General features: G+C 46.8%; 1 protein-coding gene across 2 annotated transcripts in view; it reads right to left on the bottom strand.

Moving 5' to 3' along the window:
• LOC147706829 (ATP-binding cassette sub-family C member 10-like) overlaps window positions 1-26,894 on the bottom strand; it is a 1,327,484-nt gene that overhangs the window by 7,398 nt on the left and 1,293,192 nt on the right. The window lies entirely within an intron of this gene.

The following is a 26,894-nucleotide window of genomic DNA, read 5'->3' on the forward strand; positions in this document are numbered from 1 at the left end:
AGATTCGGTATTTTACCACCCAATCCAATTGGGTGGTAAAATACCGAATCCAGGTGTGCATGCACATGTGTGCATGCACACCTATGCCATGTGACAGACAGACATGCCCTTAGGGCATGTCTGTGTGCCACATGGCACACATGCCTGTATTTGGGGTGCTAGAGGGTGTCAAAGTGACACCCCCTGCACCCTTGCTGGAATCGGTATTTACCGAATCAGTAAATACCAATTCGGTAATGCCCATTGATTCCTATGGGCTTCAATGCCCATTGGAATCAATGGGCATTACCGAATGGGTATTTACAGAATCGGTAAATACCGAATCTTAACGATTCAGTATTTACCGATTCTGTATTACCTACATCACCCCCCCTCTATTTTACCACTTCTTAAATACCGATTCGGTATCAATCGGTATTTAAGAAGTGGTAAAATAAAATTACCTACATCGGGCCCGTAGTTTCTATTAATATAATAGCCATCATAAATGACGGACGAATACATTAATGAGAAGGCAGCTAAATTCTTGGCCAGAATTTGGCTATCTGTCCCGTGGATGGTTTACTGTGGGCAACCTTCGAATTTCGCTGAGAAACTGGTGACTGCTAAGATGTTGTGGCCCATTTGTTTATAAGCTGAGGTAAAATGAGGAGCACTCTCCCCATTGTTTGCAGATACATGAATTGCTGACTGTTGGATTGAAAGATAATAAGGAATTAAGTACTGAGATATGGGTGCTCCTGAAAATCTATGTTTTACTACTGAGGACTGAACTTGATTATGACTTATTAGCCCTGATGAAGTTGGTGGAAATTATCCACGAGACAAAACACGTGTTGGCTGCATTCTGTTCAGACTGGCTGTGATATTACCTATTTGGAATTCTGGCGTTTGAAATTAAACAAAGAAATAACCATAACTACGGACTGCTGGATTTACTTTGGAATGGACATTTGCTCGGATAAGGAAAATGCTACTTATCCAGTATGCATCTGTTCTCGGCATATAGAGCTGTAGAGTAATATGCTGTGCATAGATCGCCATCTAGTGTTGGGCCTGGATGTTTGACTTTGTTTTTCTTCGAAGAAGTCTTTCCATTCACGAGGTAGGTGACTCCTCCTTTCAGTGACAGTGCGCATAGGATTCGACTCCATTGTTAGATTGTTTTTCCACAGAGGGTGATAATGGAGTTAGTCAGGGTAGTAAACGGAGATGTCAATGAATGCATGTATTTAAGTAAGATGTTACTGCAAGAGGTATAGGTACCCGGGGAGACGGGTGGCCACATATGACTTTACAGCTCTATATGCCAAGAGCATATGCATACTGGGTAAGTAGCATTTTCAATTCGAGGGATATGAGCTGTAGATCATATGCTTTGCATAGGCTACAGTGCAGTTATCTCCCAAAGAGGTGGCTAACCTGTAGCTGTTGCAGTTGTTTGAAAAAGTGTACGTAAAACTGATTGGCCCACACTAGCTTGCTGTCATGCTAACACATATACACAATAGTGTTTTGTAAATGTGTGAGGTGTAGACCATGTTGCAGCTTTGCATATGTCTGTTAGGTTTCACCCACCTCTAAGCCAGTCACACTGCAGGAACGAAGTATGGCCCAAACCTCTACCACAGCCCCAATGTAGCTCACAGGAAAAATAACTCAGTGAGCAAACAGAGGAGCCCAGGGAAAGGGTGGGAGAGACAAAACAAGGATGAATGGATAGGTAAAACACTGTGTAGTCCGTGGAACCACCCAGGAGCCCAGATAGCACTCTTGACACAGCACCTATAGGAGAGGACACAGGATTACTAATGGGGCACAGTCACAAACAAGACAAATCCCCTCCCTCTCTCTAGAAACCACGCTGCACCAGACACAACACAAAGGAATACCCATAGGGAGAAACCCTTACCATAAGTGGTGTTTGATACTCCACGAAGAGGGCTGGCTGTAGATCACACGGAACGTAGTCTCCAAGTCAAAGTGCAAAGAAAGCCAGAACTTCGTTCTCCCACCCGTATTATACAAGTAAAAGAAAGGGGGGAAAAGTCAAGGACTAAAAAAAAACCCTAGAGTCCAGTTTATTGTCAGCAGGACTTGAATCCAAGGAAAGGAAAGTAAACACGCACTTCGCGTTTGGGCGTAGCAGCCGCTAACGCCGATCCGTCCCAAGCATCGTGAAACGACCCCAAAATCGCCTCTAACGATGTAGAGCGGCTACGCTAGATACGGAAGTCCGTGCTGCCAATGTACACGCATCCGCGGGTACTTGTTGAAGGAAAACGGCAATGCTGCGGGATGCGTGTGCGAGTAAAGCACAACGGTACAAAGGATACTGATGTTACCTACAACGGAGGTTACTGAGCCCAGCAACCCTCGTACAAGAAGTTCACAAAAAAAGGATTTCTCCCAGGAACCAGCAAGGAACAAAAACGCAAGGACGCTCTTTCAAGAATGCTCACGAGCCCGTGAGCATTGAACAACAGGCAAAAAAGAGAATGCTCAATCCTGGGGGCAGGAACCAAGACCGGGTGCACGATTAAAACCCAACAAGGAAAAGAAACCAAGCAGGGAATCATGGGAGAACACCACATTTATCTGGTGAGTCATGTGATGATGCAGCATAGTACTAGAGAGGGGACTACCCATTTCCTAACAGTACCTCCCCCCAAAGACCCTTCCCACCGGACGGGGCTTAGATGGATGTCGTAGATGGAATAACCGCACCAAACGCGGAGCATGCACTCCACCAGCCGGTTCCCATGTGCGATCCTCGGGGGTATTGCCCTTCCAATCCACAAGGTAATATAACTGTCCCCTCCTCCTTCTGGAGTTCAAAATAGCATGGACATCAAACTCCTCCTGCCCATCGATGATCAAAGGAGCAGGGGGCGGCATCACCGGCTGAGACTGTACATAGGGCTTCAAAAGGGATGTATGAAATACGGGATGAACCCTATATTCCCCAGGCAATTCAAGCTTCATAGCCACAGAATTAATAACCTGAACAATGGTAAAAGGGCCCACATATCTGGGCTGCAGTTTACGTGAACCCTGAATTCTAAGGTTTCGAGTAGCTAACCAAACTTGCTGTCCCACCTTATAAATTGGTTCTGGGGTTCTACGTTTATCTGCCTGCACCTTCATCGCTTCCTTAGCCTCCTGCAACTTGCTCCGTGCAACTCCCCAAATGTTACTCAAGGTCTTACACATCTCGTCTATGGCTGGCACATGACCCGAAGGCTGAATGGCTAGTGCTTTAGGATGATAACCCATAGAACAAAAGAAAGGAGTCATCCCCAAGGCGGAATGTAAGCTGTTGTTATAGGCAAACTCCGCCATGGGTAATGCTGTTACCCAGTCACATGAAAGAGAAGACACCAGACACCGAAGATATTGCTCCATTGTCTGATTGGTCCGCTCTGTCTGCCCATCGGATTGTGGATGGTAAGCTGAAGACAACCTTATCTCCATCTTCAACACAGAACAGAGATCCGTCCAGAAATGAGACACAAACTGTGCACCCCTATCCGTAACCACTGCTGTTGGCAAACCATGTTATCTCACTACCAAACTCATGAACACTGTTGCCATCTCCTTAGCCGTGGGAAGCTTAGACAAAGGAATAAAATGGGCCATCTTGGTCAATTAATCCACCACTACAAGAATGGTAGTGTACCCTGACATAAGCGGAAGGTCTGTCACAAAGTCCATACTAACAGTATGCCATGGTGAAGGTGGAACCATCAGGGGATGCAACAATCCAACCGGTTTACAATGGGAAGGTTTACTCATAGCACAAACAGGACAGGCAGTAACATATCCCTGGATATCACGGGACATTGAGTCCCACCAGAACCACCGTGAACACATGTCCCTAGTCTTCTGTATCCCTGGATGCGCCACTAAGGCCGATGAGTGGCACCACTGTATAACCTCGTCCCGCAAATCAGGAGGAACAAATAGTCGCCCATCATGGTACAACATCCCATCCTGAAGAGAGAACTGAGGTTGAGACAACCAAGGGGCCATATCTATCTGCTTTATCTTGTCCCTCACAGAAGACATAAACTCATCAGCGGATGTTACTCCAATAATACGCTCCCCTGGAATCATAGGTCTCATTTCCTTCACAGGTACCACCCCCATTTGCCCCACGTGTATGCGAGACAAAGCATCTGACTTAACCTGCTGAGCTGCTGGCCGGTAAGTGATAACAAAGTCCTATTCATTGAAGAATAGAACCCACCTCATCTGACGTGGGGTCAATGCGCGGGCAGACCTAAAGAATTTCAGATTTTTATGGTCTGTATAGATAGTGATGGTGTGTCGCGCTCCCCACAAATAATGCCTCCACTCCTCAAACGATAGCTTAACCGCTAACAACTCCCGTTCAGCTACGGTATAATTGCATTCAGCAGGCAACAAAGTCTTGGAGAAGAATGCAATGGGGTGTAAATGACCCGTCTCCACGTCCCTCTGCGATAACACTCCCCCAACTGCACACAAGGAGGCATCCGTCTCAACGAAGAACGGCAGGGCAGGATCAGGATGCACCAACACAGGTGCAGTTGTAAATCTCTCTAATAACTGCTTTAAGGCTGCCTGTGCCTCAGAGGACCACACAAAAGGAACCCCCTTTCTGAGCAACCGTGTCATGGGTGCTACCACATCAGAAAAGTGACAGATAAAACGCCTATAAAAATTGGCGAAACCCAGAAGGACCTGTATGTCTTTGGCCGTTGTTGGTATAGGCCAGGTAACAATGGACTCGATCTTTCGGGGATCCATCTGGATGCCCCCAGCTGACACTATGAAACCCAAAAATTCCACTGAAGAGGCACTGAACTGACACTTTTTCAGCTTAACCAGTAGATGGTATTCCTGCAACTTCTGCAGCACTTGGATCACATGTCCGCTCACCCACATTCTCCGAGAAAATCAGTATGTCATCGATATAAACTATAACGTTGACATCGAGATACTCCCAGAGGACTTCATTAATAAAAAAACTGAAAGGCTGCAGGAGCATTGCACAAGCCAAACGGCATTACACAATACTCGAACAGCCAAAACATGGCTTTAAAAGCAGTCTTCCATTTGTCCCCAGGGCGTATTCGGATCAGATGGTACGCGCCCCGCAAATCCAGCTTAGTGAACACAGTCGCTCTTTTCAACTGATCAAGTAATACTGGAATAAGAGGCAAGGGGTATTTGTTCTTAATAGTGACCTTGTTGAGGGCTCTATAATCCACACATGCCCTCAATGTACCCGCCTTCTTCGGAATGAAGAAGATCGCTGAGGACACCGGCGAACAAGACGGACGGATGAAACCCTTTCTCAGTATTTCATCAAGATAGTCCCGCAGATGCAATTCTTCAGGTTCTGAAAGCGCATGTACTCGACTACTAGGTAAGATATCGCCTGGCACTAGTTCTATCTTACAGTCGAACGAGCGATGCGGGGGAAGACCCTGAGCATGGCTTTCGTCAAAGACCGTCTGAAACTCTTTATACGGGGAGGGCCAAGTCACCACCTCACCCACAGCACAAGTCAAAGGCACAACCCAATCTGTCGCCACTTGATAACAGGACCTCAAACAATGCGCAGAATCGAGGGTCACAGTACGACGCACCCAATCTATCTTGGGGTTGTGCTTCTGCAACCACGGTACACCAAGCACCAGTCCGAATGAAGGAGCGTCGATCAGATCAAAACAGACGGTCTCCGAGTGTCCATTCTCACACAACAAACACAACGGCTCCGTCTGTCGCGTAATTGACCCAGATGTTAACTCTGTCCCATCTATAGCACGGACCGGCTCTGGCTGCTCTTTCCGCACACAAGGTATCTGCAACTTAGCGGCTAAGGATATGTCCATAAAGTTACCAGTGGCACCTGAATCCAGTAAGACGGATACCGTCACCCTGTTGCTATTAGACAACAATAGACAAGCGGAGATTATGAAATGCCTAGGGATCCTCTCCACTGCCCCCAGCACCTCATATGCGACTCTTGACTCCTCCGTAAACAAGGGACCACCATCCTGAACACAAGCCACTCCCTTACCATGGGGTACAGAGGAGTGTTTTACCGGACATTCTCTAGCGTAGTGACCTCCCTGCCCACAGTACAAACACAACCCCTTTTCTCTTCTCCTCTTTTTCTCTTCGGGGGTCAAGGAACCTCGTACTCCTCCTATCTCCATCGGCTCTTGGTGTGCTTTGCGCTCCACCACAGGTTTCACCTCAGGTCTTACATACCCCCCACGTGCACTCTGATACCTGGTACGTTCCCCACGCCTCTCGGACAATCTATGGTTCAATTTTACCACCAGGTCAATGAACGCCGCACAATCATCAGGGGGATCAACCACCTGGGACACCCCGTCCTTAAGATCTTCATTCATCCCTGATAAAACAAGGATGTTTTCTTAGCCATAGGCCACTGAGTGTCAGACACCAGCCTATTGAATGTAGAAATATATGTTAAGAGATCATGCCTGCCCTGCCGTAATTTCAGCAACTCAGCATTGCTTGCCTGCATGAATGCATGCTTGGCAAACAGCCCCCTCATCAACTCTTTAAAAGCCGGATAACTATACAAAACCCGATCGGCATTGTCTACCAGGGGTATAGCCCATAACGCAGCCGTACCAGCCAAATACGAGATAATAAAGGCGACCTTTGCTGAGTCATCGGGAAAGGCATTGGGCCTGCACATGAAGTGTAAGTGGCAATGGTTCATAAAAGTGTTATACTTCTCACTATCTCCTGAAAACCGCTCAGGAGCAGCCAGGGGCACGGGAACTGGCGTTTTGACGGTCACTGCAATAGGGGACCCCCCACTCCCACAAGAACCTGCCCCCCTGAAGGGTTCAAGTGTTCGTCCATACTCGTCCGGGCAGTGTATATTATTTGTGGGCTTGGTTTTCTGTTAGGTTTCACCCACCTCTAAGCCAGTCACACTGCAGGAACAAAGTATGGCCCAAACCTCTACCACAGCCCCATTGTAGCTCACAGGAAAAATAACTCAGTGAGCAAACAGAGGAGCCCAGGGAAAGGGTGGGAGAGACAAAACAAGGATGAATGGATAGGAAAAACACCGTGTAGTCCGTGGAACCACCCAGGAGCCCAGATAGCACTCTTGACACAGCACCTATAGGAGAGGACACAGGATTACTAATGGGGCACAGTCATAAACAAGACAAATCACCTCCCTCTCTCTAGAAACCACGCTGCACCAGACACAACACCAAGGAATACCCATAGGGAGAAAACCCTTACCATGAGTGGTGTTTGATACTCCACGAAGAGGGCTGGCTGTAGATCACACGGAACGTAGTCTCCAAGTCAAAGTGCAAAGAAAGCCAGAACTTCGTTCTCTTACCCGTATTATACAAGTAAAAAAAAGGGGGAAAAAGTCAAGGACTAAAAGAAAACCCTCGAGTCCAGTTTATTGTCAGCAGGACTTGAATCCAAGGAAAGGAAAGTAAACACGCACTTCGCGTTTGGGCGTAGCAGCCGCTAACGCCAATCCGTCCCAAGCCTCGTGAAACGACCCCAAAACCGCCTCTAATGATGTAGAGCGGCTACGCTAGATACGGAAGTTCGTGCTGCCACCAATGTACACGCATCCGCGTGTACTTGTTGAAGGAAAACGGCAATGCTGCGGGACGCGTGTGCGAGTAAAGCACAACGGTACAAAGGGTACTGATGTTACCTACAACGGAGGTTCTGAGCCGAGCAACCTCCGCACAAGAAGTTCACAAAAAAGGATTTCTACCAGGAACCAGCAAGGAACAAAAACGCAAGGACGCTCTTTCAAGAATGCTCACGAGCCAGTGAGCATTGAACAACAGGCAAAAAAGAGAATTCTCAATCCTGGGGGCAGGAACCAAGACCTGGTGCACGAGTAAAAACCAACAAGGAAAAGAAACCAAGCAGGGAATCATGGGAGAACACCACATTTATCCGGTGAGTCATGTGATGATGCAGCATAGTACTAGAGAGGGGACTACCCATTTCCTAACAATGTCATCTATGGGTATATTAGCTACGAATGCCATAGAAGCCCCCAGTTTGCATGTAGTGTGCGCTCTAGGGGGAACTATTAATGTTCATTTTGCTTTTGCATAGCATATATGAATGCATTTGACTATTCACCTTGCAATACCTGATTTTGATATGGGGATATCTTTATGTGGTAGAGCAAAAGCAACATAAAGTTGGTTCGTCTTACGGAAAGGTTTTGTCCTTTCTATGTAATAAAGTAATGCTCTCTTCACATCTAAAGTGTGTAGGGCACATTTGCTAACAGAATATGGTTGAGGGAAGAACACAGGTAACTCAACAGATTGATTGATATGAAAAGCAGAAATTACTTTAGGAAGGAATTTAGGATTGGTCCGAAGAATTACTTATTTTTGGTGCATCTGTAAAAAGGGTTCTTCTATAGTTAGTGCCTGAAGCTCACTGACTCTCCTCAGTGATGTAATAGCTAGGAGGAAAGCTACTTTCCACGTGAGAAATTGCAGTGCACAGTTGTCCAATGGTTCGAAGGGTGGACCCATTAGCCTGGTGGGAACAATGTGGAGATTCCACACTGGAGCAGGTAGATGTCTTGGGGGAATGTCTCTTTAGAGTCCCTCCATAAAAGCTTTGTTGACAGGCACTCTAAAGAGAGATGGATGGTGTCTATTCTGGAGGTATGCAGCTATCACAGCCAAATGTAAGCGTACGGATGTGTATAATAAACTGAAACACTGTAGAAGTAACAAATAACAAATAACAGATAATATTTTGAACAGAAGCATCAAGCGGGTTGATGTGGTTGTTAGTACAGTATATTACAAACCGTTTCCACTTTGCTGCATAGCAGGCTCTTGTGGTAGGAGGTCTAGCTTCTTTGATAATATTCATACAGTCTGGCGGTAGATTAAGGTAGCCAAACTCGAGGACTTCAGGTGCCAGATCACCAGGTTGAGTTGACTGGGGTCTGGATGTCTTATGTCTCCATGGCTCTGTGTGAGGAAATTGAGTGTAAGACGTAGTTTTTGATGAGGAACTAGTGAGAGTTCCAAAAAGTTGCGAACCAGAGTTGACATGCCCACGTGGGAGCAACTAGGATTAGTGTCAGAGACACTTGTTTGAGTTTCCGAACCACTAATGGAATGAGTGGGAGAGGTGGAAAAGCATAAACAAATATCCCTGGCCAATTCATCCATTGTGCATTGCCCTTGGACAAAGGGTGTGGATACCTGGACGCGAGGTGTCTGGCGATCTATGTCTGGGAAGCCCCACCTTTGAAAGAATGTGAGGAGAACTTGAGGGTATATTTCCCATTCGTGGATTTGTTGTGTCTGACGAGTGAGCAGATCTGCCATCTGATTGTTTACTCTTGGAAGGTGTTCGGCTACGAGATACATTTAGTGATGTATGGCCCATTTCCAGATGGTCTGTGCTATCTATGACAGCTGGAGAGAGTGTGTCCCCCCTGTTTTTGCATGTAATACATCACTGTCATGTTGTCTGTACGAATCAAGACAGTCTTGCGTACTACATGAACTTGAAACACTTTCAGCGCCAGAAAAATTGCTAGCAGCTCTAGGTGATTTATATGAAGTTGTTTCTGCTATAAGCTCCATATGCCCCGAATTGTGTGGGAGTGGAGATGTGCTCCCCAACCTGTCAGTGATACGTCTGCAAGTGAGTACTATTTATGGAACGGGGTCGCTGAAGGACCGCCTTTTTAAAAGGTTTTGTGTGTTCCACCACTTCAGAGAGCGATGGGTGCGGCAATCCACCAACACTAGATCTGATAACAGACCCTGAGCCTGGTTCCACTGTCTTGCTAAGCATTCACAGTCTTGCGTAAAGGGACTATTAGAATACAAGACGCCATCATTACCAGTAATTGCATGAACACCCGAGCTGGTAAATAGTGTTGAGGCTGAACCTGAGACAGCAGGGCTTGTTTATTACGGACCCTGGCTGGAGTTGGGTATGCTAGAGCATTTTGTGTGTCTATAGTAGCTATTAGGCATGCTTGACTGTTGGACAGTTGGAGATGGGATTTTGACAGATTTACTGTGAATCCCAGCTCGTGGAGCTATTGCACAGTTTTTTGTGTGTAGCGTAGACAGCTGTCGTGCGAGCTGGCCTTTATGAGCCAGTCGTCTAAGTATGGGAAGACGTGAACATATTGACTTCATAGATGGGTTGCGACCACTGCTAAGCATTTTGTGAAAACCCTGGGTGCTGTTGTTACTCCAAATGGGAGCATCTTTTACCACAAACCGGATGTATTACGGTGTGCGGCAAGTATTGGTATATGAAAGTAGGCATCCTTTAAATCCAGAGTGGAGAGAAAGTTGCCTTGCTGAAGGAGCGCAAGCACTTATGTGAGTCTTACCATATGAAAGTGGTCCGACTGAATGTACAGATTTAGTTCTCTGAGGTCTAGTATAGGCCTGAGAGAGAGACGTCCTTTTTGGGAATTAGAAAGTAGAGGGAGTACACACCTGCCCCTTTGTATTGTAAAGGGACCGGTTCATTTGCACCTTTCTGCAACAAAGAGAGAAACTCTTGCTTTAGAAGGGTAGGATGTTCTTGTGACATGAGGTGTGACCTTGGAGGAATGTTTGTAGTGTTGTGGAGTGTTTGTAAGCTCCAGGCAGTAACCAGATTGGATAATTTGTAGAACCCATTTGTCTGATGTAATCGTATTCCAAATGGGTAGCAACTGGGAAAGACTTCCCCCGACAGGAGAGGAATAATCTGGGGAAGGAAAGAAAGGAAGTCACTGTTTGGTGTTTGCAGGGGAACTGCATGTTGAATTACCGCTGCCTCTTCCCATTGTTTCCTCTATAGCCACCTCTAAAGTAACCTCTTGAAGAGGGTGACTGATTGTTGCCTTAGTAAGAGGAGGAGGGATTTTCTTTAGATACATTTTTTAAACCACCCATGTAGAATGAGCAACAAAAGGATCCTCTGTTGGAAGGTGATTGTAAGCCCCCCATGGACTTTGCAACATCAGTATCCTTTTTCATTTTTTACAGAGAAGTATTAATAGCTGGACCAAAGAGGTGTTCTTTGTCAAATGGGTGGTTAAGAATAGAGACTTGCATCTCAGGTTTAAATGCTGAAATTCTTAAGAAAGCATGCCTACGAAGCAGTACGCTAGTATTTACTGCCCGGGCTGCTGTGTCTGCTGCATCTAGTTCACATCTGATAGAGGTATTATTATTAGTTATTAGTTTACCCTCTTGAACAAGGTAACTAGCTCTAGACTTATGCTCATCAGAAAGTAATTCCATGAGCTTCTCAAACTCATCATAATGAGCTTTGTCATATCTCGCTAATAGTGCTTGAGCATTGGCAATGTGCCAATGATTAGCTGCTTGTGACGCTACACTTATGCCCAAAGCATCAATTAATTTGGACTCTTTATCAGGATGAGGGGCTTCCCCTGTGGTTTGTGAAGTAGCTCTCTTATGAGCGTTAGAACCTACAAGAGTCCAAGGGCAACTGGACTTTAATATATACAGGGTCAGTAGGCGCAGATTTGTACTTTTTCTCTACCCTGGGAGTGATGATTCTTGCTCTTACAGGGTCTTTAAAGATGGCATCAGTATGTTTAAGCATACCTTTTAGCATTGGTAATGTTTGGGTAGCCCTCTGTGATGAACCTAGGATTTCAAACAAAAAATCTCCCTCTAAAGCCTCTTTATGTAGCTTTAGCCCTTGATACTGTGCAGCCCTGTTAAGGAGCTCAATAGTCAATATATCCAATATTATCATGTGGAGGAGAAGGTCTGGATGGATATAAGTCTGGATCATTATCTGGTTGAGGATCAGTGTCATAATGATCCCATGCGTCAGTATCTTATGGTGCATAGTAATCTGCATCCCCATCCCCATCCCCTGTATCTTGTGGGTCAGGTGATGGTGGTGGTTGTGAATTTGTGGGTGTGATGTGCAAATTTGGATCAATGGGTGAAGAAGGTGGAATATAAGGTAGAGAAGGGTTAGTACCCACACTTTTCCTTTTAAGAGGAATGTGGTAATCTTCTTGTAAACCCATTTTTCTTTTCTCAGGTAGTTTGGCAAGAATATGTCCAGTTTGTGGATTAATCACTATTTCCTTTTGTTTTGGATCCAAAAGTGGAACATCGGTCCGAGGCTATTTTGTTGAACTGCTTTCTTTAGATGCCTGTTTTGGCATCAAAATTTTCGGCTACGAAGTTCTCGGCTCCAAAGATTTAGCCTAAGTTAACGCTGGCACTGACACCAGAATGTGTTTCTATTTCGTCGCCCAAGTTTTCGGGTCACCCTGGCATGAGGACAGGTAGAGCCCAAGCCAAAAGGCTGTTGTTTGTGTCTCGGCGCTAAGCCCGAAGGCGGGGTGCTCGAAATGTTTTCTCAGTGCCGACTTTGGCCCGAAGGCAGAGGACGGACCAGAGCCTTTTTATGGAGTTGATGGTAGGGGAAGAAGTCTCTATACTCCTGATCCGTTGGCCCAGTGTGAGGTCTTTGGCATCGGTGTGCTTTTCATCGCATTCAGCTTCCTGAGAGTGGGATTCTTCCTGTTCGGAGTCGTCTCCGACAAGATCTGGTGCAGAGCCACTTTGTTGTTGCATTTCGTGACTTCGAGTCCGACGGTCACAAAGCGTCTTCTTTGATCGAAACGACCGAGACGCATCACAGACTTTCTCGTCATGTTCCGGGGATAGGCAAAGGTTGCACATTTCATGCAAGTCGGTGTGCGGAAACTTATCGCGACACCCAGGACAGAACTTGAATAGAGTCCGTTCCATCGACTGCTATTGACCCCGGCGCAGGTAGGCCCTACGGCCTTCCACAAATTTTTGAATCAAAGGCTTTCAAGTGAAGACGATACACGGAGATAGGGAAACGCGATCGATAAACAATACCATCGAGGGTAGTGGATTGCACGTCGAAGGGGGCCCAAAGAACGGTGCCAAACCGGAGCGCAACAATTCACATCCAAACCCAATGGCGGAAAAAAACAATCTAACAATGGAGTCGATGCCCACTAGCGCCGAAAGGAGGAGTCCTCTACCTCGTGACTGGAAAGACTTCTTAGAAGAAAAACAAAGGGCAAACATCCGGACCCAAACCTAGATGGCGATCTATGCACAGCGTATGATCTAAAGATCATATGTCGCGAATGATTGTATCTGTTTTCATTTGTTTTCTAGTAGAACATCAGGCATCCATATACATAAGACCATCATAAACAAGATAGTGGGGAGACACAAGTGTTTGAACCCTGAGCCAGTATATATCTGCCTATGATGGCAGCCTAACTGTCTCCTGTATACACCTAAAATATTTGCTTTTTCTACTCTACTGCCTCCACTGCGACTTATATGTTTCCCTTTATCTCTTATCTTTCTGTACATATGGAACAACCAGTGCTTAATTTGTTGATGGTGGTCTCTGGTGCTCTGCACCAGCACTTGTCAGCGCCAGCATTTATGAATGTCTGCTACATATGGCACTGTTGTCAAATTTAGAGATATGCACCATAAGAGTTGTGTATTAATTCAATATACATTAATAATGACTAATATCTGCTACTCAATCCATTTATACAGCTTTGGGGGCCTGAATAGTCTGAACTATCATACTTGTAGGAGTTAGTAATTATTGTGGAACTGTTATTGGCAGCGCTTCTAGGTGCAATGGGTGGTTCAAGATGCATTGGCCACCTGAAAAGAGCCCTGGCACCTATATTTTTACAAATGAAGCACTGGGAACAATCTCACCTCAGTGCTAAGCACAATGGTAATCAGAGGAAAGCCTATCCCATGTAAACATGTTAACATATGCTATCAAATGTGCATGTATAAAAGTGTCCCTCTTCAAATAAACAGACACTCAAACAGATCAGTGTGATAGTGTTTTTAAGTAGACGAGGGAATGTGTACACATCTCTATCAGTTTCAGTTAATTTTATTAAAGTGCACAGTTAGTTAAAACCTTTGAACTAAGTGCATAGAAAAAAACATTTACATAAAATCTTGTCAGGAGGAGGACATAAACAAAAATCCAAGATATTAAAAAGCAGTTTAAATAAATAGAGACATAGTGCAAGACATTAAAAAGATAAAGTGCTTATTGTGATACATTGTCTATAGGATGAAAATGCAGTAGTCGAACTTAAGATGCCAGTAGGCGTGAAAGTGATGGTGAAGCACAAGTCTAAAGCAAGGAGTGTCCAGTACTTGATCAGAGAGCTTGAGTAACCATGGGGATTGTTGCTTCAGTGATCCGGTTGATTTTTTGATCGAGTCTGATCAGATATTTTGTGAGCCTATAGCAGAACTGGGTGTCATTTGAGTTAAAGCAAGCTATATTTGTGGCCCTGCAGCAATGTAAACCCATCAGAATCCAAAATGGTTCCTTGGTCTTTTATGTTTGCCTCGCATATACAGTTTTGGTGAACGTAATGTAATGTAATTTGTACTTGTAAAGCGCACTAATACCCCCAACTGGGGTGTCCTGGCGCTGTAACGCATAATGCTGTGGAAACTTTCCTGGCTTTTCCCTGTGAAATGTCCACTCCTGGGCACCCCCAAGGTGGAGCCAGGCATCCCAGCGCTGTTGGGGCCATTGTGGAGATTGAGCAAGCTATTGCCCAGAGTTGCAGAGTGGGGCCCATGATTAGAATAGGCACGAGGCGAGAATTATCAGGTCCGAGGAAATTGAGCTCAAGACCCGCCGAGGTGGGAATTGAACCCTGGTCCCAGGCCAGACCTCTGTATCAGGGTCTGCCGCTCTAACCATTGAGCCACACTTCTCCACCACAGTCTCTGGAGCTTTTCCACAGAGTTGACAAAGCTCTATTTTGCCAGCTCACTTCCATGGTGGCAGATGCAGAAGTGATGGAAGGCAGCCGGGGTAGGACCTTGTCAGTGTGCTGCTCCCCCCAACACACAGGTCTGCCTGGTTGATGTCGCTCCTGCGCTTCCAGGTCTCATGTGTTCGAGGCCCTTCTCCATCCACCGGCATATGCGTGGGCCTCATCCCTGGTGGTCCAGTGGCGAGTCTGTCTGCTTTCGGCCTTCCTGTGTTCCTCCCGTTTCTGCTATTTTTGCCTTTTGTTTTATTGCTCTTTTTCTACTTTTTGCTATTTTCGCTCTTTTTCTATTCCCTCTAATTCTCCTCTCAATCTGTGCCTTTCTGTGCTTCCCGCCCTTGCCTCTGCTCATCCCACGCAGCTCTGCCCCCCTCCAGTGCCGGTTCCTGCCTCACGCCTCCCAGCTGTCCAGCTTCTCCCCTTTCCAACACTACTTAATGGGTGCCTGTTTGTAACTGTAAACCTGGGGCGCAAAAGCAAACCAGTCTGCACCATGGACCCTGGTTCCCAGACCTGCTACGACGCCCGCACCCTCCATGCCCTCAACAATGGAAGTTTCACCACCTGCCACCTCGCATCCCCGAATGACACCCAGGACCTATTCACCTGCCCCAACTGCAACCGCACCTTCGCCTGCCTGCGCACACCAGACCCACCAACTGGGCAACCTACAAGAACCAGACCCAACTCCCTCAGCTGCATCCTACTTAACACTTGCTACCTCAAAAAGACATGCTGTGCCGATCTAGGACCTGCTTGACTCCATTATCCCCTATGTTGCCTATCCAGAAACATGGATGAACCCCACAACAGCCCCAGACATCACAACTTCTATCCCCGACAGCTACAAACTCATCAACAAGGACCGCGCCAACCGACCAGGAAGAGGCATCGCCATCGTGCACAAAAACCGTCTCCGCCTCACAACCAGTTACGATGACCACTCACCTGACATGGATCACCTCCACCCCCACTTCCAGACCAACATGAACACCACCTTGCGGCACCTTCATCTACAGACCTCCAGGACCTCGCCCACTCTTCAGTGAAGCTATACCCGACTTCATTACTCATCACACTCTTGCCTCAATGGACTATATCTTCCTCAGTGACCTCAATTTCCACCTGGACAACCGCGACATTCACAACACTGCATAGCTACTGCAGAACTTTGCCACCTTCTGACTCAAACAATTGGTCATCTCCCCAACCCACTCAGCAGGACACACGCTCAACCCCATCTTCGCCGCAAGCAACAACATCTCCGCCAGCCACACCTCAGAGCTACATTGGACCGACCACCACTGTGTCCACTTCTCATTCACCAAACCCACTGTACACCACCACGCCCACTACTATCCTCGCAGATGCTGGAACAACGTCACTGAAGATCAGCTAACACCTGCTTCAGCAAAACCCCACCATCAACATCCACGGATGCCAATGCAGCAGCACGCAACCTCCACCTTTGGATCTTCAACTGCGCCAACACACTGCCATCCCGCAGGTAACCCTCAGGTAAAAAGCCCTCCAAGAAAGTCAGCTGGTTCTCTCCCACCCTATGACGTTCAGGTGCACCTGCAGACAGCTCGAGAAAAGATGGAGGAGCAAAACCTTGGCAGACCACGCAACCTTCAAAGCTGCCATCAATGCATACCACCACCCCATCAGAACAACAAAAAAAAGAGCCATACAGGAATGCATCAATGCAAACATACACAACAGCAAAGAACTCTTTACAGTGGTCAAAGAATTTGCCAAGCCTAGCACAAAGACATCGAACATTCTCCCTCTCTCAAGACCTCTGTGACCTTCTTCCACCATAAGATCAAGGAGACCTACGACAGCTTCGCAAGCCAAGACCCACCCACTCCACCCACAACCACTGCACCCAATGGCTCTAGGCCCTAGGCCCATGACAGAGCCGCCTGCCCAACTGGGCCACCCTCAGGATCATGCAGAGCATCCACCCTGGAGCCCCCTTGGATCTCTGCCCTCACCTCATCTTCAACAGAGCCGGCACTTCCATCGCCCCCAAATACTGCTGCACCATCAACTGCTCCATCAAGTCCCCCACCTTCCCTGAAGATTGGAAACACGCAGAGATCACTCCTGTGCTGAAAAAACCCTCTGCCGGCCTGACAGACCTCAAGAACGACAGACCCAACTCTCTGTGTCCGCTTCCCAGCCAAAGACACTGAGAAGGCCATCAACACCCAACTCTATGAGCTTATCAAAATGAACCACATTCTGGACCTCTCCCAATCGGACTTCAGAAGCAACCACAGCACCTAGGCTGTTCTCCTCTCTGCTACAGACGGCATTCGCACCCTCCTCGATTGAGGCATAACAGCAACATTTATCCTCCTGGACCTCTCAGCCGCCTTCGGCATAGTCTACCATTACACCCTGTGCACAACATTGCACAACAATGGCCACTGCGACAAAGCCCTAGAATGTATCTTCTCCTTTCTCATCCGCTAAACACAGAGAGTCATACTTCCACCGTTCTACTCAGAATCCACAGAGATCAGCTGCAGAGTGTCTTAGGGATCCTCCCTGAGCCCTAACCTCTTAAACATTTACATGGCCCCACTTGCAGCCATCATCAGAAGCCACTGACTCAACATTGTCTACTATGCCGATGACATCCAGCTGATTCTTTCCATTACAGACGACCTCACAGCTGCCAAGAGCAACTTCGAAAACAGGATGAAGGCATTGCCACCTGGATGAAGGACAGCTGCCTCAAGCTCAACTCAAACAAGACCAAAGTCTTCATCATGGGCTCCACCCCCTTGGCCTGGGACTACTCTTTGTGGCCCGCAGCGCTTGGAACACCCCCATTCCCACAGACCTTGCAAGCAACCTCTGCATCATCCTGGACTCCTTGCTCTCTTTGAACTTCCAAAACAACATTGTCTCATCCTCCTGCTTCCGCACCCCTCCTGTTTCGAAATGTTTTTTCAAGTGGATCCCCACTGAGCCCAGGAAAACAGTCACCCATGCAATCGTCAGCAGCAGACTCCACTATGGCAAAGCACACCCAAAAACTCCTTAAGAAACTGCATAAGATCCAAAAGTCATTTGCCAGACTCATCCTGAAACTCTCCCACCACAACCACTTCGGAGATCACCTGAGAGACCTCCACTGGCTCCTGATCAACACAAGATTTTCCTTCATACTCCTAAACCACACCTACAAAGCCCTCCACAACGCCTGACCTGAATACCTCAACCACCATCAGACATCTTCACAGATCCTTCTCCTACCTTGCTGTGAAGACCTGGAACTCCCTGCCTCTACATCTCAGGTAATCACCTTCACTGTCTCAATTCAGGAAGAACCTCAAAGCCTGGCTCTTCGACTGAACGGCAGACAACCCCCTCTCCCCCAGTGCCTTGAGACCCTAAAGGGTGAGTAGTCGTGCTCTGCAAGAAACCTGATTGATTGAGGTGGTACCTTAGAAACAATGTCTTAATCTGGGCTTTGATGCTAGTGCCAAGGCACAGCTGCAGTGCTAGCTTGGTGTAAGACGCCACAGTGAGCCAGGCATAGGGCCTCAACACAAATGCATCCTTATCTGCCAGCAGCGAGTATGCTTTGGCTTTCTTGTTTACCAAGGTGTTGACATGGGAGAAGGTAGAAGTTGTCTCCCATTGATCTGCTAGGCCCAGGCCTAATAGGAATTTGTTGAGGTAGTCTCTAGCTAGAGAGTGGTCTCTGCTTGTGATTTCTGTCCAGAAATGATAATAGTTCAGGGTCTCGCTGTTGGCCTGTTTAAGCTTGTAGCAGAGTTTGATGAAAGCTTCTTTCCTTGCTATCAATTGCTTAACTTGGCCAAATTCAAGACGCAACTAGGCTTGAGAAAAGGGTCCCGGGAGGGAAAAGACCGACTTGAAGAATTTGGTGAACAGTGTCTCTTCACCTTAAGGCTTCGCTTCCATAGGAGGTGGTTGGGACCAATTTAGTTTGGACTATTTTCAGAAGAGGAAGATATGTGGAGGATGCTATGGGTACTTTTATGCACTTAAAGGCAACAGTGAGAGCTGTTGATTTCCAGCGCATAAGCTCCAGGTTCTGTTAGAAGGAGCCATGTTTGTCGAGAAGCATGCCTAAGTACTTCAACTCTATTACCTCCTCTACGCTGTCCGAGCCCAGAGGCCACTGATTGGGGCTTCCCGCCGGTGTTGCCAGAGTCAATACTTTGGACTTCACTGGATTAATTTCCATTGCTTTGTCTGTGGAATATTGGGCAGTGGTGAGAAGCCTTTGAAGGCCAATTGTAGTTTGGCTGAGTAGCGCTAGGTCTTTAGCGTACATCAGGCATGGTAGCCAAGTCCTGCCCAGTTTAGGCAGACACAAATTAACCTGATCTACGCAGATGGGCAAGTCAGCTCAGAAGAGATTAAAAAGAGTGGGGGCTAGCACACACCCTTGCTACAACCATTGATGGGTAGAGATCATTCTTGACAGGTTAGTGCCGTAATCCAGCTTAGTTCTTACCCAGATGCCCGAAAGAAGGATCAGTGCTTTCCTTAATGGATCAGGTATATTCCACTTGGCCAGTTTGTTACACAGCTTTCCTCTGTCTACTCTGCCTAAAGCAGCCTTGTAGTCTATGAAGGAAAGGTAAAGGGACTGCTTGATTACCTTGGATTGATCGAACAACATGGATATGGTCAAAAGTTTGCTATGGTTCCCACTCCTTTGGTGAACCCTGTTTGATTGATCAAGATAAGGCTCTTCTCTGTATCCTATATTGCTAGCTCCTCGAGGAGACAGACTACAGAATATTTGGATTTCAGGTCTAGGAGTGCTATAGGACGGGAGTTTGCGGAGGTATGAATTGTTCCCCCCTTTATAGATTGGAGCAAAAGTGGAGCCTTTCCAAGAGGAGGAAAAAGTGTTGGAGAATATTATGCTTGAATATACAGACTCAAGTTTGTAGCCCAGAACGATTTGTCTTCTTTAAAAAAAATCTGTTGGGAAGCTATTTGGGCCCAGTCCATCTTCTCTACTGCTTTCTGAGATTTGATGCTCAATTATTGCTTCCCCAATTGGCATAAGGTTTGTAGCCGAGATTCCAGTTATAGTATCGGAGGGAACAGACACAGACGTTATTTGATGTTCTGAGATTGGTTCTGGACATGGCGTGCTACCCAAGTGGCCTGAGTGATTTCAGAGGTATTGATACCAATCTTCTACAGAAACATTTACTGTGTTATGTGAGATAACTCGCTTAAGTTGTTCACTGTCTTCCAGGCTTTTTTGTGCCTGTTGATGTTATGATTGTACAGGAGTTCTGCAGTTAAATTGTCATTGACATCTCTATTTTAGGTTCCACAAGTGTAGGAGGCTGGCTAAGTATATGGTGCACTTGTTTGTAGTGAGGATGTGGGTTGCCCTGTAACCCTAGGGCTCAAAGGACCGCCACTGTGGATAAAGATGGACGCATTATGGCATGGGAGGGATGGGGAGTGAGCGGGATGGGGTGGTTGACTGTATAGGGGAGAATTTAGTCTGGGGTACTAAAGGTGCATAGGAGTGTCCTCGGGGGTTTGAACCTTTTATGTAGGCCAATCTGGGTACCGAAGATGGTTTTATGATTGATTTTGTTTGCATTTGCCAATGTACTTCCGATGCTGACTGATGTGCACTGTTATGGAGCTGATTTTTACAATTAAAAGATTTTTTTTTAAAGATATTGAACAAGAAATACTTAAGAGTTTCTCCATTTTATACAACGGGGTGTGTAAGAAAGACAATACGCTTCCGAATAAGATACTTCTGTAATGTGAGATGCATTTTTTATTTTTTTTTAATATTTTTATTTTTTTATTTTTTTATTGAAAATGTAATTACATAACACAGTATTGTTCCTACAATGTTCCATTAATTCACTTAGTAACTGGCGCCCTCTAGTGGAAAAGAAAGAACTCGCACTCCTCTGTACGCAAGTGTATACGCTTCATTCAGCAGCCTGCAAAATGTAGCAAAGCCCCCATATACGTCTGTCTACTTTAGTAGTTAAAAACTGGGCTGGTTATTGGCACGTGTTTTTCCTGAAATGCTAGGCTGTGCTGACGTTTCAATTATACCTCGCGCAGTCACAGGGAAGTCATGAGAATGGACTTTATTAAAACCACTGTGAATTCTGGCCGCCCTGCAGAGACCCGACTGCTTAAATACATCCAATGGATGGCTAAAATTGGAGTCCCAATGCCTTTACGCAGGTCAAGTAGAGGGCAATTGAATGGACTGGAAGTAACTCAATAAGCTACTAAAAAAGAACCGCACTTTAATTGCTATTTTGAAAATAATGACCAAAACCCCTTTGCATGACTGAAAATACTACAGTAAAAAAAACTATGCAACGAAGTTTTAGGGAAACTGTTTAAATGTACTGCTGGTGTGGAGAGGCAGAGGGGTAACATTGCTGCCTGCTGCTCTACCTTTGAATGCTTGCACTGTCATTGACATGTGTGGTCGGTTCTTGGAGCACCTGGTCCCTCCCGCTGCTGGAAGAAGCAGCTCTGATGGTACGATTGAGTCCAACCAGCGAATAAAAGAGCTCCAGTGGAGGATGTGGCACATTGGCTGGTATTCACGGCCTGTTCTGCGAAATCCTGTTACCTGAGCGCGCACGCACGTGCATGCGTGTGTGGTATAATGGCACATTTTCACGGAGGCATGCAGGGTATTTCTGGAGTCTGAGAGGAATTTGTACATGGTCACTCGAGCTGTTCATTCTCGAGTACTGCTATGTGGAATACTTTATTCAAAGTTCTCTTGAACCTCTTTGTTTCGCCATTGGCCTATTGCCGCTTGCACACGACTTTCCGCTGTTTGATGTTGATGGAGGTTCCCAGCCACCGAGCATCGGATCTCCCATTCTGTGCATCGCCACAAGCATATTATCTGAACTGACTATTACGGGTTACTGAATACGACTGATTCACGTCACCAATTTATCCCCAGAGCCATTTTAACTATGGCTCCAGCCAGGGTTGGATTGGGATTAAAAATCGTCCCGGGAACGCATAAAAATATCGGCCCACATTTGCACAATGCCTTCCCTCAAATCACTGCTTCAGCGTCATTTTACATAAAGTGTGGGGGGGGGGGGGGGGGGGGGGGGCTTGGGGGGTTTAAAAAAATATGCACGCATCAGTTTACACTAGTGAAACGCCTGAAAACAAGTGAGGCCACTCTGCTCAGGCCCCTTGCCCCGCTCAGTATGCCTACATTAATTTGAGGCCAAGCGAGAGAAAAGTGGTGACACCTCTACCTGTTGCTGCTATACGGGAGGTAATTAGCGCCCATCTCCCTCCAGAAAGGCCACTCAGACACCCACTGGGCCGCTGGAGGTATAGTTGAACAACAGAGACACCGCCCAAATCGGCCCCCAGGCTGCTCAAAAGCAGCCCTCAGATGGAACTCGGACCCAGGCCCCTCGGGCATTGCCCGAATGTCGCCGTTACCAATCCGACGCTGGCTCCAGCCCTCCTAGAGCCCGCGTACGGGTTGCTGAATACTACCGATTCACGTCACCAACTTATCCCTAGAACCATCTTAACTACGGCTCCTCTCCCACTTGAGCCCGCGCACGGCTCTTCCCTGGAAGCACTATCCAGGATATTTTCATTGATTCAGGCTTGCAATTTAACTGTCCTGATGATGATCCTGTTATTGTTGTAAAGGATCGAAACGTCGTCGACTAATGTATACAGTTGTCATGTTAATCGCACTTGATAAAAGAAGTCCAATTACTGTTTCTCTAAGCTTGTCAGAAATTGTGCTCAATATTCCACTAGCTACCAGTCTTGCCTGATATGTTTTCGTCCTAAATGTATTTGTCATGTGTTCATGTAGGATGCAGGATTGTGTCCCACGTTATTGCTGTGTTTTGTATTTTTGTTCTTTGACATTTTTGATTTATTAAATTGATTGTCCGGCTGGACCCTCGCAAAAAAAAAAAAAAAATGTAATGTGAGATGCTTGAAGTTACTACTACTACTCCTGGAAATATTGTTCATGTAATACTTGGGGATTCGCCAGTTTATACAACGGGGTGTGTAAGAAAGACAAGACTAGAATCGTAAGAGTTAATGTGTCGGGTCTCACCTGTAAGTGCGCCATATCTTCTTTTTGAATGTTATGTGAAGCATTATGAAAATGATAAAAGATAAAATAAAAAAGTATATGGTGCACACTTATTTAAGTTTAGCACCTTGCACTAATCCAGACAACCGTTTGGGGATTTGAGTGGTCTTAGACAATCTTATAAAGCTCTCAAAGCGGTAGCTGTGGAGAGCAGCCTTCAGGCTTATCTTGAAGGAGTGTTAGGCAGCTTGTTTCACCAGATCTAATCATGTAGTGTAGGTTAAAGGAAAAAGAACCACACAGTGTATGTATAAAAATAGTTATATTTATTACACAACACTCACTAACACATTGGTAGATCTCCTACCCGGAGATATGAATACTTCAATTATAACAGGTAAGTAAGCACAAAATACAGTGGTAACCAGGGGAGACCAAACCATATATTAAGAAAGTGGAATGCGAACTGCGCCCCAAGTTGCAATGGCAGGCCTGTAGTGACAGTTTGAATGGTCTCCCAAAGGTGGCATAATTCATGCTTCAGCCTAGGGGAGACCCCTGGGGTACCTATGCCCTGGGTACCTTAGTACCATATACTGGGGACTGATAAGGGTAACCCAGTAACCAATCTGGTATGTACCCAAGTACCTACAATAACAATTTAGGGGAGAAAGCAGAGACTGGGGTCCTGATTAGCAGGATCCCAGTCAGACTATTCAGAAACCGCATTATGTCAAGCAAAACGTGGGGGTAACCATAGAAGCAGATCTTACTTTCCTGCAGTGCTTGTTTGCTTTTCTTCCAAAATGGCAGATACCTCACAAATCACAGTGTCTGGGTTAGCAGAATCAGCATTTTCCTCCGAAATTATGTTGTCTGGGTTGACAGGTTGAGGTACAGTGTGTTCGACCCAGACAACCTGGTCACAGGCAGGGTTTGTTACTTTTTCATCTGGTGTTATTCAGTTGTGCAGGTTAGGGCTGCTGAAATAGGAGTAGATGCTTTTCCATATGCCAAGTTGTCCCTATGTTTCCGGGTTTTGCATAGATTCTTACTCAGCGGACATTCTGTCATTTGGTCAGAGGTCGGTTGCTTTTCCTGGTACCTATTGGAAGAGTTAAGATTGGATCCAGGAGTGGGCCTGTCTGTGGGCAGGGGATTAGCTAGGGATCGCTCAGTTGCTGCTGCTGGGGCTGTGATGCCTATGGTCAGTAGTACTTTCTGAACAGTTTGGTCCTGGCAGTCACTAGTTCTTTTCTTCATGCACTGACCGCATGGAGGACTGAGTGGATCCTTTAAGGCTGTGTGTTGTAGGGTTGTTTTACGGGTTAGCAGGATTCGTGGCCCTCTTGAGGTCACTAAGGATGTCGCCCAAGATTACAGGGAGTAACTCCAGTTTATCTAAAATTGGGAAACAGGCACAAAGGGCTACGGCGCCATGACTGCTGCCGCTTTTTGAGCTTTGATTATAAGACTGTTGAGATTGGCTATCTTTGTATCAATCCCAAAAGTAAAGACTGCCAGAGTTTTCAGTAGCTTGATTTGAGTGTACATTTTGCTGGACTGATAGTTTGGGGCTTCCTCCGTTAGGTGCAATGTTCTGAGCAAGGTTGCCCATACGTCTGTAGGGTTGTTTAGCTTGTTAGCTGGGCTAACTTATGCAGGATTGTGGCCCTCTTCTGGGGCGGGGATTGAGTAGTTCTCCTGGTCAGCGCTGTACATGGCTATCATGGCTTCCCATACACCTGAGGTGAGCGAGGATGGGTTTGGTGAGGGTTTAACTTTCAAAATATCCAGTTTGATTGGACTGTCTGGGAGAGCACTCCAAGCATGCCCTGGCAGGTCCTGTTTCTAGTATTACTTGAGGGCGGCTTGATTGCTTGCTACTTCAGTGCTGTTGTTTAGCTGAAGGTCTGTTTCAATACAGGAGTTTGACCCCCGAGCCATTGGTGAAAGATACAGGTGGTGGAGGACGTGTGCTCTGTCGCTGCGCTTTCCTTGGTCTTCACTGCCTTGATTAAAAAGGGAGAGGTTGCTGCTGCCCTTGCTATCCAGTGGGTTTGGTGGACCACACCTGGGTCTAAGCCTGAGTGTCCTCGTGCAGTAAGAGTGAAAACAGGTTGAGCCACCCCGCTCTGTTTACAGAGTTTTACAGAGCTCGAAGATGTTCTTTCCTGGTTCCGAAAGACTAGGCTGAACACTGCTTCGCCCTTAAGTTTAAGTTTAAAATATTTATCAAGCGCAACGTACACCTGGGCGGTTTCTTGGCGCTAAAGTAGCAGGCAGCCAGCTGGGCAAGAGCAGTTGCTAAGGCGTCGACTGGAAAGGCAGGCAGGGCTTACGGTAGAAAAGCCTGAGAAAATAAAAAGGTCTTCAGAGCTTTGCGGAAACTAGAATACTGGGTGAGGGACCTAAGATGGAAGGGGAGAGAGTTCCAGAACATGGGGGCAAGAGTGGAAAATTTCGAGCCACCCTGTTTTTTTTTCCGGTAGCGAGGGACTGCTAAAAGAAGATGTGCCGAGGAGCGGAGGTCTCTGCCAGGGACATAGGCCTTGATGGCGGAGGATATAAAAAGGGGGGCCAGGCCAGTCCTGGCCTGAAACGCCATGCCGCCTAATTTGAACAAGGCGCGTTCCCGCACAGGGAGCCAGTGGAGGGTTTTCAAGAGGGGGGAGGTATGATGGAATTTTGGAAGACCGAAGGCAAGGCGGGCAGCCTGGTTCTGCACTAGTTGCAGTTTACGCAGGCTGTACTGAGGGATGCCATTGAACAAGATGTTCCCGTAGTCCAGGCGGGACAGGACCAGTGCGGACATAATTAGTTTAAGTGCAGAGAAAGAAAAGAAGCGAGAGATAGAGCGGATAGTACGGAGAGTAAGAAAGCAGGAAGAAACCACCGAACCAATCTGGGAGTGCATAGTGAGTTTATCATTTAGCTTGATGCCAAGAGTCTTAACAGAGGGAACAGGGGTAGGAGGAGAACCAAAGGAGGGGGGCCAAAAGAGAGAATTCCAGGGACTGGAGCAACCACCCGTCACCACAAGTTCCGTTTTATCGGGATTGAGTTTCAGGTGGTTGAAATTCATCCAGTCCCTGATGAAAGATAGGATAGATTGGAAGTTAGAGATAGAGTCAGGGGTAGAAGACAGATTGAAGATGAGCTGGAGGTCGTTGGCATAATTATATACCGTGACCTCCAGCTGCTGTAGGGCAAAGATAAAAGGGGCGATATAAAGATTAAATAGTAAAGGAGAGAGAGAAGAGCCCTGGGGAACACCGCACTGGACCTAGCAGGGTGTAGCTGAAAACTCCCCAAGGTGAACCGCCTGGGTCCGGTCCCTCAAAAAGGATGAAAGCCAGATAAGGGCTGAGCCTCCTATGCCCGCCGCCTTGACACGGGAAAGCAAGATGGAATGATCCACCGTGTCAAAAGCGGCGGACAAGTCAAGGAGGACCAGCGCCTGAGATCTGCCCATGTCCATACCCTCTCTGAGGGTGTCTAATACTGACACCACCACTGACTCTGTCGAGTGCTTGGGCCGAAACCCAGCCTGGCACGGAGCCAACCTCCCATTCTCCTCAGCAAAGGAGCTGAGCGCAGATGTAACATGTCGCTCAAGCACCTTCGCCAGAAACGGGAGAAGGGAGATGGGGCGATAGTTGGCCATCACAGAGGGGTCGGCTCCTGGCTTTTTCAAGATGGGGACGATGGAAGCGGCTTTTAACGATGGAGTGACAACCCCTCGAACCAGTGAGTCGTTAAGGAAACCCAGAGGAGGCAGAGGGCAGACAGTATAAATCTGCCGTAAGATGTGTGCCGGGCATATATCAGAAGGGGAACCGGATTTAATTTTGGGGAGGAGGGACAGGAAAAGTTCTTCAGAGAGGGGGGGAAAGGAAT

Source organism: Lissotriton vulgaris, chromosome 6 (genome assembly GCF_964263255.1).
Source record: "Lissotriton vulgaris chromosome 6, aLisVul1.2, whole genome shotgun sequence".
Taxonomy (NCBI): Eukaryota; Metazoa; Chordata; class Amphibia; order Caudata; family Salamandridae; genus Lissotriton; species Lissotriton vulgaris.